Raw genomic sequence first — 10,258 nt, forward strand, 5'->3', positions numbered from 1 at the left:
TCCGCAACAAGAGAAGCCACCACAATGAGAATCCAGCGCACCACAGCGAAGAGTAGCCCCCGCTCACGGCAACTAGAGAAAGCCCATGCGCAGCAACGAAGACCCAACGCAGCCAAAAGTAAATAAATTAATTAATTAATTAAAAAAAAACCTCAGGATTCTACTTGACTGGCCCTTGGTTAGTTGCCAACATGGGACATTTGTTTATCCAATAAATAGTCATTGATCACAAAGGAAATGTCAGGCATTCTCCTAAGTGCTGGGGATACAGACATGAAAGAACTAGACAAAACCATGCTTTCAGAGCTTATAGAGGTTGGGTTCTCAGGTAGTGTTTGAGCCAACACCTGAATGAATTAAAGGAGTAAGGTCCATGCCAGCCCAGGAGAATTCCAGATCCTGTGCAAAGGCCCTGAGGTGGGGTGTGAGCTCAGTGTGTCTGAGGAGAACTAGAGTGGCTGGTGCTGAGTGAGCACGGAGGATGTAACTGGGAGATGAGTTCTGAGGGGCGGGCAGGTACGACCTTGTAGGTCACAGAGAGAATTTGCATTTTGTGCTGCGTGAGATGAGAAGCTGCTGTAGGATTCCGAGCAGAGGAAGAATGTCATGATCTAACCTGTGTTTTTAAAGGATCACGCTGACTGCTGTGGCCAGAAAAACTGTAGTGGAATAAGTGTGGAAATAAGTTAGGAGGCTCATGAAGCAATTCAGGTGAGAGACGGTGATGGCTGGGTCCAGGGTGTGAGGGTGAGGATGGTGAGAAAGTCGAAGTGAAAATAATAATACTAGTGGGACAATCTCTTATGTAGATATGTTTTGAAGGATCAGTCTGAGATTTTCTGATGGTGTTTGTGTGTGTGTGTGTGTGTGTGTGCATGCGTAAAGAGATGAGAGAGATGAGAGGGAGGGAGACAGAGAAACAGAGGGAGTGAGAGACAGAGGAAGGGAAGGAGAGAGAGAGACAGAGACAGAGACAGAAGAGAGAGAGAATGAAGGGCTGCTTTCCTTCAGCAGTGCTGACTCTGCTGGCCCCTGACTGAGTCTCTGGCTCTTTGGATGCTCAGAGGTTATTTCATTGCTTCCCCAGCTCCCGGTCCCCGACACATCTGCGTGAGGCTGTTCATAGACTTGTTTCCAAGATACACCATGTATCACTTTCTGTGGTCTCTTTCCCCTCTCTTGGGCTCCTGTGGGCTGCAAGGGGGCAGGTCCTCTCTCCTCTGGAATCCCACAGACATCTTGGGGATTTGGCTCCCTTCCTGGGGCTTAGCCTGGAGAGAGATCGGGGCTCTTTCTTTAGGACCCACCCAGAGTATCTTGATTCTCCTCTAAGACCCTGTCTTCAGAGGAGAGCTATTCCCCAGTCTGGAAAAATCGGTTCTGATCTGAAGGGTGGTGAGGTACAAAGGAAGGGGAGACCTTGTTCGTACAGCCTCATGTATTCTCCTAAATACTTTGTCTGCTCTGTGAGGAGATTTCCTTGCCCTGAGGGTTTAGGTTTTTAAAAGCCAGGAGGAAGTCCCCCTTTTCTCTGCTTTAGTTGCCCACGTTTAGCCCCTGAGGCTGCCAGCAGGATGGGCCCAAGGGCAGGGGAGGGGGTGGCAAGGAGCAGAGAAAGTAATGTGAAGATGGGGAGGGAGGAGAGAGGATACTAGCCACCAGGTTCAAAGATTATCCCCCTCCCAAGAGCAAGAGAAGTTTACCTGGGATCTGAACACGCCTCCTAAAGCGACTGTGTTTGTCCACTTGGTTATCAGACCAGATATACTTTAAAGTTTTGCCACGAGACTGTTGTGTCTTTCTTTTTTGAAAGAAAGTAGACAGTTAATGCTATTCCCCAGGGGAGGAAACTGCGAAGGCCAGGAAGCGAGTGAGGAGGCCTCTGCAGATGGAGGAAATCACTGTCCCCAGGCCTCTAGGTTTTTCTGGACAAGTTTGAGGATTGAGAGCATATTAAAATACAGGTGAGGCTAGTTTATTTCTCCTCCAGATCTTTGCATCTTTGCTTTCAGGAGACTCCTAATTCTTGAAGACAGAACGATACTCTACAATGAAAAAGATATAGTAGTGATAATATATAATAGATGAAAATAATGATGAATAAGCAACATGCATGATATGAAGAAGACACGTTGTGATTTCAGAACAATCTTTTCAAGGGCAGAAAAAGAACAGACAGTCCTGGGTTCAAATCCTACCTCCTCCTTCTTTTGGTAATTGATATAGAACTTTATTGAGTCTGTTTCCTGCTCTGTATCATGGTAAAATGCCAATATATGTTTTTCTAGATTCATTGTTGCGATTCAAGGAGACTGTGCATATGTCACCCGGGGTGGGACCTTTGACTCTGACCTGTCCACCTGAGTCCTAGATTCTGGGGCCACCCTTCAGCACCAAAGCCTCCCCTGTGGGTGTCACAGGCCCTAGCTTTCAGTCTAGGAATATGGTGGGAGAGCTTTTATGTGACCTTGGCTGCTGGAAGGAGGTGTCCTCCTGGGGTGTTCTGGATGTGGCTCAGCTTCTCTAAGTCTCTGCTGGACCATCCACAGGTGGGGTGGGTGTCACTGCCTGTGGGAGTCCCTGGCTTGAGAACGGCAGGTACCCTCCTGTTTTCCTGATGCTGGTCTGTGCTTCTCAATGTGGTGTCACATTCCACCTTATCCTCCACAACCTGGCTTCCCTCCTTCCATGCCTGGGGCACAAGCAGGGGCAGAAGAGGCTTAACTGTCCCCCTCTTCTCTTTTCCAAATCTAGGTCCATAAACTCTGCACCAAGCTTCTTGCACAACCTCCCCTGTTGATTCTCCAGAGATGATATTGGGAGTCAGTACCCATCCACCATGTCTGTCTCTTGGTCTTCCTGCTTAAACAACCCAGATTCCCCTCAAGGCCATGCCAAGGGCTCCAACTGTCTAAAGAAAGGTCAGTAGAACCCAGAATGTGAACCAGCCCCAAATGACCATCTAGAGACATCATTCTGCTCTTTGTGTATCTGTTCTCTGCACACAGTAGGAGATCAACAGCCCAGGATTCCCCTCCCCTTCCTTCTGAAGGAGACTTCTGGGCAATGGGAAGCAAGCAGTCCCCTTAGCCAACAAGGCAGATGGTTTCGATGGAGGAAGAAGAAGTAGAGACAGCGGGGGAAATTTTGAGTCAGACGAATCTAGCTCTGCCATATGCTAGTCACTCTCTCTCTGAGCCTCAGTATTCTCTTCTGTAAAATGGGGATGATATCCCCTCCTTGAAAAGTTGGCTATGAGGATGTAAGGAGCCAATATATGTGAAATCATTTTATAATTATAAGGTACTGTTCAAAGATGAGTTGTTACTCCTGATGGCTGATTGATTAGTTCAATGTGTTTATTTGTCTACTTGTCCTGAACTGACCAATTACTTTAGAGACTGAGCAGTGACTTTGTGGGCATGGTCACCACAGCAATCTAAAATACTAATCCCTTCCCAGTGTATGACCAGTGATCCAGTCAATTTGCTGACAAGATTCTGGAAAATGTATTTTCCATAATAAAAAGGAGGCATGTGAGGATAAACTCTGCTCCACCATGCCACTACTATTCTCTGCCTTCTGTCTTTGAAGACGGTCAAGTGAGGCTGTGATGCCTGGTGCCATGACAGCCATCTTGCAACCATGAGAAGAAGGACAAGAGAACTCAAGGGGTATTGATCTAGCTCACTAACATTGTTGAGCTGATACACCAACCCTGGGTCACTTACTTTCTGACTTTTTCTATGAGAGATAAATAAATGTTCTTAGTACAGGAACCAGAGTCAGGGCGTTTTTTTTTGTCACTTCAACTGAAGCCACCCAGTGGTACACTCCTGGACCATCATCAACTTCAATCCCGTCATCTTCGACTTCCCATTAAGCTCAAGTTCTTGCCCATCTTTTCAGCTGGTCCATCTCTCTGCCACAGGTCCAAGAAGGATGAAAAGAGGAATCTGCTGCCTGAGGTTTTTCCCTTATCTAACTTTGTATGACCCTCAAAAAAGCCATGTCAGGTAAAAGTGACCATGGCAGACTGCAGCTACACTTTCCTTCTTATTGTACCTCAAGCATGAATCCTGCTAGCTTCTGACTCAAGACCTTTGTTATTGTCATACCCTCTCTTCCAGTCACATGGCTCCACCTGCGAACAACTGGGATGTCCCTCTGTGCCTCGGAAACCAGACAAATGGGTTTGGTGAGTTCCAAGCCTGTCTTCTCTGCAGTGGCTCTACTCCAGCCCACCTTCATGGCTCGGCCTGCTGTCAGTCGTGGTCAGCTGGGCAGGGACAGCTCTTTATTATGGGCATATTGTTAGAACCCCAGCAGGAGACCCTTCTGCCACTCTGCACCGATGAGGACATGATTTGTCTGCCTTCTCAACAAACCTGGATGGAGTAAACACTAGGTATCAGGCCTATACTTGGAAATGAAAATGCAGGTATAGAAGTTGATGTCACAGTGAGCAAGATGACACTCATCTGTCTACCCACACGTGCATTTTGCAAACATTTGTTCAGTGCCCAAGCTGTGCCCAGTGATGAGGAAATGGCCGTAGGCTCTGCCACATGCCGGCATGGATCCACATGATGGACCTGACATGCTCGGTCTTCACTCACCAGTGTGACCCTGCGTGAAAAAGTCCACCTCTGACTCACAGTTTTCTCACCTGTAAAATGATGATGATTACATGTCACGATTCAACAATCTTGCATAGAAGGCACCTACAGTAATAGCACTCTCTTGGCTATTCAATAACTGGGATTTTCCTTCTCTTTAAGAGCTTGGACCGTCTGCTTTGAAATTCTCATTTTAAAGCCAAAGGTTTTTCCAACAATTGGCACCAGAAGAGAGGGAGAAAAGCAGGTCACAGTTTATGTCTCCACAGTCTCAGTTTAAAGTATGAAAAGGAAATTAGTGCCTGAATCAGGAATGAGGAAGGATCTTTAAAAATCTTTGATGTTAGCATAATTAGCACAGAAGAAAAAAGATAATTTGTTCTCTTTACTACTGACATTTAGACAGGACAGAATTTGGCAATGAGAAAGAAAGATCCCCTTGAAGGTTAGCTCCAAGAGCAGTGTCTTGGTAGGTTTGGGCTGCTATAACACCATACCACCAACTGGCTACCTTACAAATGACAGAAATGTGTTGCTCATGATTCCAAAAGCGGGAAACCCAAGATCAAGGTGCCACCATGGTTGCCACCTTCCAGGGAATGTCCTCTTCCTTGTTCAAGCTGGCACCTTCTCTCTGTGTCCTCCCATGGTGAAAGGGGCAAGGGAGTTCCCTGGAGCCTCTTTTAGAAAGGCACTAATCTCACTTATGAGGGCTCCACCCTCATGAATTTAGCACCTTCCAAAGGCCCCACCTCCTAATATCATCTTTAGGGGTTAGGATTTCAACATATGAATTTTGGGGGGACACATTCAGACCACAGCAGGCAGCACAGTTTTGTCCCTTGCTACTTTCTTTTCTTCCCCTCTTTCCAAAACCTGTCCCCCCTGAGTCTTCTGGGAGGCAGGTGATATAAGGTGAGGAACTTGGATTTTAATGTCAGAAGCAACTGTGTTTGATTCCTGGCTCTGCCCTCCATGTGAAAACTTGGGCAGATTCTTCAACCTATCTGAGCCTCAGTTTCTTTGTCTGTTAAATGGAGAGAATAATGCCCACCTCATGGACTGAGTGAAGCAATGAACGAAAAGTATCTGGCACATAGTAAATATCAACATGTGGTCTCATCTCCTCCCTTTCTACCTGGGAAATCTAGACTAGTGCTAACATCATAAAGCAGATGAGTTTTTCATGCAAAAACCTCTCAGTTCTTCTTTGTTCCTAATTTTGTTCTCATCTTGACTCTAGACATTCTCATTCCCATCTCCTTAACTCCCTGCCCTTCCCCCATTCAGGAGGCCCTGCCCCTCTCCTGGCCCCGCCCCCTCCTGGACCTGCCCCTCTCCTGGACCCATTTCCTCCCTGGCCTCCCTGTCTCCAGTCACCCCCTCTCTAACCCACTGCACCGAAGTGATCTCCCCAGCTGTGATTCTGATCCCACCACACTCCTGCCCAGAGCTCTCAGAACACCACGTTGCTCTTTGATGAAGCACGCAAGTCCTGACCTTGCATTTAAGGAACAGACTCCCAGCCTCACTTCTCTCAGTGCTCCAGAGCTCTCTCCCTGTGCTGCAGCCATAAGGAACAGTGTGTCCTACCACCAATGCATCTCGTTGTTCAACACCCTGGTTCTTTGCACCACAGTTTCTTCATCCACCTGGCTAACTCTTACTCATCCCTCAAGACCCAACTCAAGTCTCTGCCCTGCGAAGCCTTCCTGGACTCCGTGGAAGCAGAGTTCCTGCCTCTTCTTGTTTTGTCCCTACTATTCCTTGTTCATCTGTTATCATGATCACATTGAATTGATACCACCTGAATGCTTGTCTGTTGTTCCCCAGCAGACAGAGTTCTTTGGGTTCAGAGGCTGCACTTTGCTCACTATTTACTTATAAATTCATCCAACAAACATAGATTCAATATCTCATCTGCCAGGTCCTGGGCTGGCACTGGGAACCTAGTGGAGAACACGACAGAGAAGGCTCTGTTCTAGCAGGAGAGTACAGATGGGGAACAAATGGATGAATAAAAAACATCTGATAGTGATAAGCAGGAGAGAAGGAAATATATCAGCAGGAGACAGAGTAGAGGGGTGCTGTGTGTTGGGACTATGTTGGGTGATCTGGGAAGTCTCTCTGTTTCTCCCGTAGAAGGCACTAGAATGCTTGCTGACAGAAAGGAGGAGTGGGGGGGTGGTGAGAGCATGTACCTCTCTTGGGTGCACGTGGCCTTGTGACTAGCTCATTAGTGAGGAGTCTAAGTGAGCGCACCCTTGGTCTATATTTTTCCAGAATGACAATTCTCAGATTGGATTGGCGTCTTCATAAAGCTGACAAATATTCTCTCTCTCACCACAACCGCTGTGATTAACCCACAGTGGGAAGATCCAGGGCGTAGGAGCTGATGGGGAGCGAGTGTGGGTTCTACATCAGAGAAGCTCCGGAACAATTTGTGCTGTATGACAGACTCATAATGACAGCAATTACTACAAAAATAACCCACACTGCTGCACGTGGCTTTCCATTTCAAAAGTACATCCATAGCCAATATTGTATTTGAATCTCTCTGTAGACCTGTGAGACCACAAGCCCTATTTATGGAAAGGGAGACACTGGAACCCACAGGAGTGAAGAGGCTTCCCCAGGGTCATGTGCTGAACTGAATATCCAATCCAGGGCTCTGATTCCAAAATCTGGATTCCAGAGAGGGCCATCTTGGGAGGTGGTAAGCTCTCCATCAGTTGAGGTATGCAAGGAGAAGCTGAGTATCCCCTAAACAAGGAGACAGAGGAGGCAACGGGGTGAGAGTTAAGCTATGTGGCCTCTTCTGCCCGCTCTCAGGGTCTGGCTTTCTCATTGTAAGATTGTGCAAACAGCACATCTCCAGGTGCATAAAGGCTCTCTGTCCCACTGCCTCTGGGAGGTGACCAGAAGGAGATCCTGCCCTCTTTGAGGCTCTAATTGAGAGGCGTGCGGTTCTTCCTGCTGGGTGAGAAAGAAGGTCTGAAAACCAGTCCACGTTTTGGCAGATGGACCCAAAGCATTTGAACTTTAACATCTGATGGGCCTCACACAGATGCCAGAGTCTCAGTCATGCACATTCTCCTGTTCTTGAGCCCAGGACAAAGGGCCAGAAAAGACGGCTTTCTTGGTGACCATTGGCGAGGTCACTCTTTGGCTTCCAGCCACAGCCAGCCACCTGCTGGGGTGTCTGTTGGGTAAGAGAGGGGGGTGGAGCAGGACTTGCCAAACAGACAAGTTCAAGGAGGGTGTTGATGGCAGAGCTCTGACTGCAAGTCCTGAGCCACGGAGCCAGGCCCCTCCTGCTTTCCGGCGCCTTGGCCTCTGTGATGTCTCAGTTAGGGGGTGCTGGAATCACCCAGCTGTGACTGGCTGGCACTTTCATTCACTCCAGGCCTTTGGCCTTCCTCGGATCTGGAGGCCTCAGAGGGCTGTGGGGCAGCAAACGGATGGCATGGGGGTTAGGGACATGTGCCACACCCTGAAGCAAAGGGCGGGCCCCAGCTTCGGACGCCCCCTGCGTCCCCGTGTCCCTGCAGTGCAAGCCAGAGCATGTTCTAAAGACGTAGCCTCAGAAGAGAAGTGCCTCTGACTTCAGAGCAGGCGTACAGCTCTGGCCGCAGCCAATGACAGCCTTTCTGGAAGTTCCTGGGGAGGTGAGAGGAGGGGTCCGGTCTCGAAACGCCCCCGAGTAGCAGCTTTTATGTCACATGGAGCAGGTCTGTGTCCTGGATCTGCCACTTGTTCCCTGGGGGACCTCAGCCACGGTGCTTCGCGCTCTGAGCTTCAAGTTCCCCATCTGTCCCTGACTGGATCCTCCTGAATGTGAGGGTTTATGCACGTAAGGTACTTGGCAGAGTGAGAACTAGGTGGAAGATAGTGGTTACCTATTATGATTGTTATTGTTATTGTTTTTTAGGGGAAGCGTCACTTTGCAGGAAAAGGCTGTGAATCATCGGGCTGAAATTTCTTCTCAGCAGAGTAATGGCATTGATTTCCAGCGATCACAGTACACAGGTTTTTTATGGAAGACATAATAAGCTGAGAACACCTGTTCGGATATTGGGCAAGCCCTTAATTTTGTTCTTTTTTTGATATTTAGCATTTAATATAGAGAATATTGGAGGATGTTATTCCACAAACTATCAAACACAACAAGTTATATTTAAAAATAAATACCAAAAATTTTAAAAATGCTGTTCAGTGTTACTCAGGAAAGTCACACTTTGGAACTGAAAGAGTCTTTGGAAACGAAAAAGAAAAATTTATAATAAATAATAATAGAAATCATAGTAATACCTGATAATTATTGAATGTTTCATACATGCTGGGCGCTGTGATAAGCAGTTCCTAGTCAGTAACTCTTTTTTTTTTTTAATTAATTAATTAATTTATTTATTTATTTTTGTCTGCGTTGGGTCTTGGTTGCTGCACGTGGGTTTTCTCTAGTTGTGGCGAGCGGGGCTACTCTTCGTTGCGGTGCGCGGGCTTCTCATTGCGGTGGCTTCTCTTGTTGCATGCAGAGCATGGGCTCTAGGCGCGCAGGCTTCAGTAGTTGTGACACGTGGGCTCTAGAACGTAGGCTCAGTAGTTGTGGTGCATGGGCATAGTTGCTCCACGGCATGTGGGATCTTCCCGGACCAGGGCTCGAACCCGTGTCCCCTGCATTGGCAGGCGGATTCTTAACCACTGCGCCACCAGGGAAGTCCTGTCCACGTGTTCTTATTAACCCCATTTTACAGATGAGGAAATGGAGGCATAGCGAGGTTAGGTGGTCTACTCTAGGAAACGGTATTAGTTATCTATGGCTGTGGAGCAAATTACCCCACAGTTTAGCAGCTTACAACCAACGTTTATTATCTCACAGTTTCGGTGGGTCAGGAATCCCGGAGTGAATTAGCTGGGTGGTTCTGGGTCGGGGTCTCTCATGAAGCTGTCCATCCAGGTGCTGGCCAGTGCTGCGGTCATCTGAAGGCTTGATGGAGAGCAGGACCCACTTCCAGGATGGCTGTGTGTGTGTGTGTGAGTGCATGTCTGTAAGCATGTGTGTGCATGTATGTCTGTGCACGTGCTGTGGGCAGCCGGCATGGGGACCGGATTGTGAGGGATCTTGCAGGCCCTGGTAAGAAGTTTGGGCTTCAAATTGTGGTTGGTGGAGCCATATAGGGTTGAAGCAAAAAGTTCTATGGTCAGATTTGGCCTTTGGAAGGAGCTGCGGGGTGGAGCATGGGGCAGGAGGCCGAGGCTGGCCTGGGATGAGCACATACCATCCAGGAGACCATGGCTAGATGAGCGTTGGACAGACGAACTGAGAAGAAAGGGTGGGGGGAGAAAGGGACAGTTGCTGACTTGGTGACTGGCGTTGAGGTCGAGGAGGAAGGGAAAGGCCCACGATGACACCTACTTTATTCGATGTGGCTGCCCGGTAGGTACTGGTGCCATCACAGAGAAGAGGACTCAGGAGGGGGAGGAGCTGGATGAGGGAGGAAGAGGAGCCCAGTTTTGATCTTCTTGAGTGTGGTGCTTGTGGTTCCTCCATGGGTGCCAGGAGTGCTTGGCTATTTGGGTCTAGAGCTCTTCAGAGAGGTGACGGCCGGGGAGCAGGATCTGGGAGGCACCCTGCAGCA

The sequence above is a fragment of the Eubalaena glacialis genome, chromosome 4 (assembly GCF_028564815.1).
Source record: "Eubalaena glacialis isolate mEubGla1 chromosome 4, mEubGla1.1.hap2.+ XY, whole genome shotgun sequence".
Taxonomy (NCBI): Eukaryota; Metazoa; Chordata; class Mammalia; order Artiodactyla; family Balaenidae; genus Eubalaena; species Eubalaena glacialis.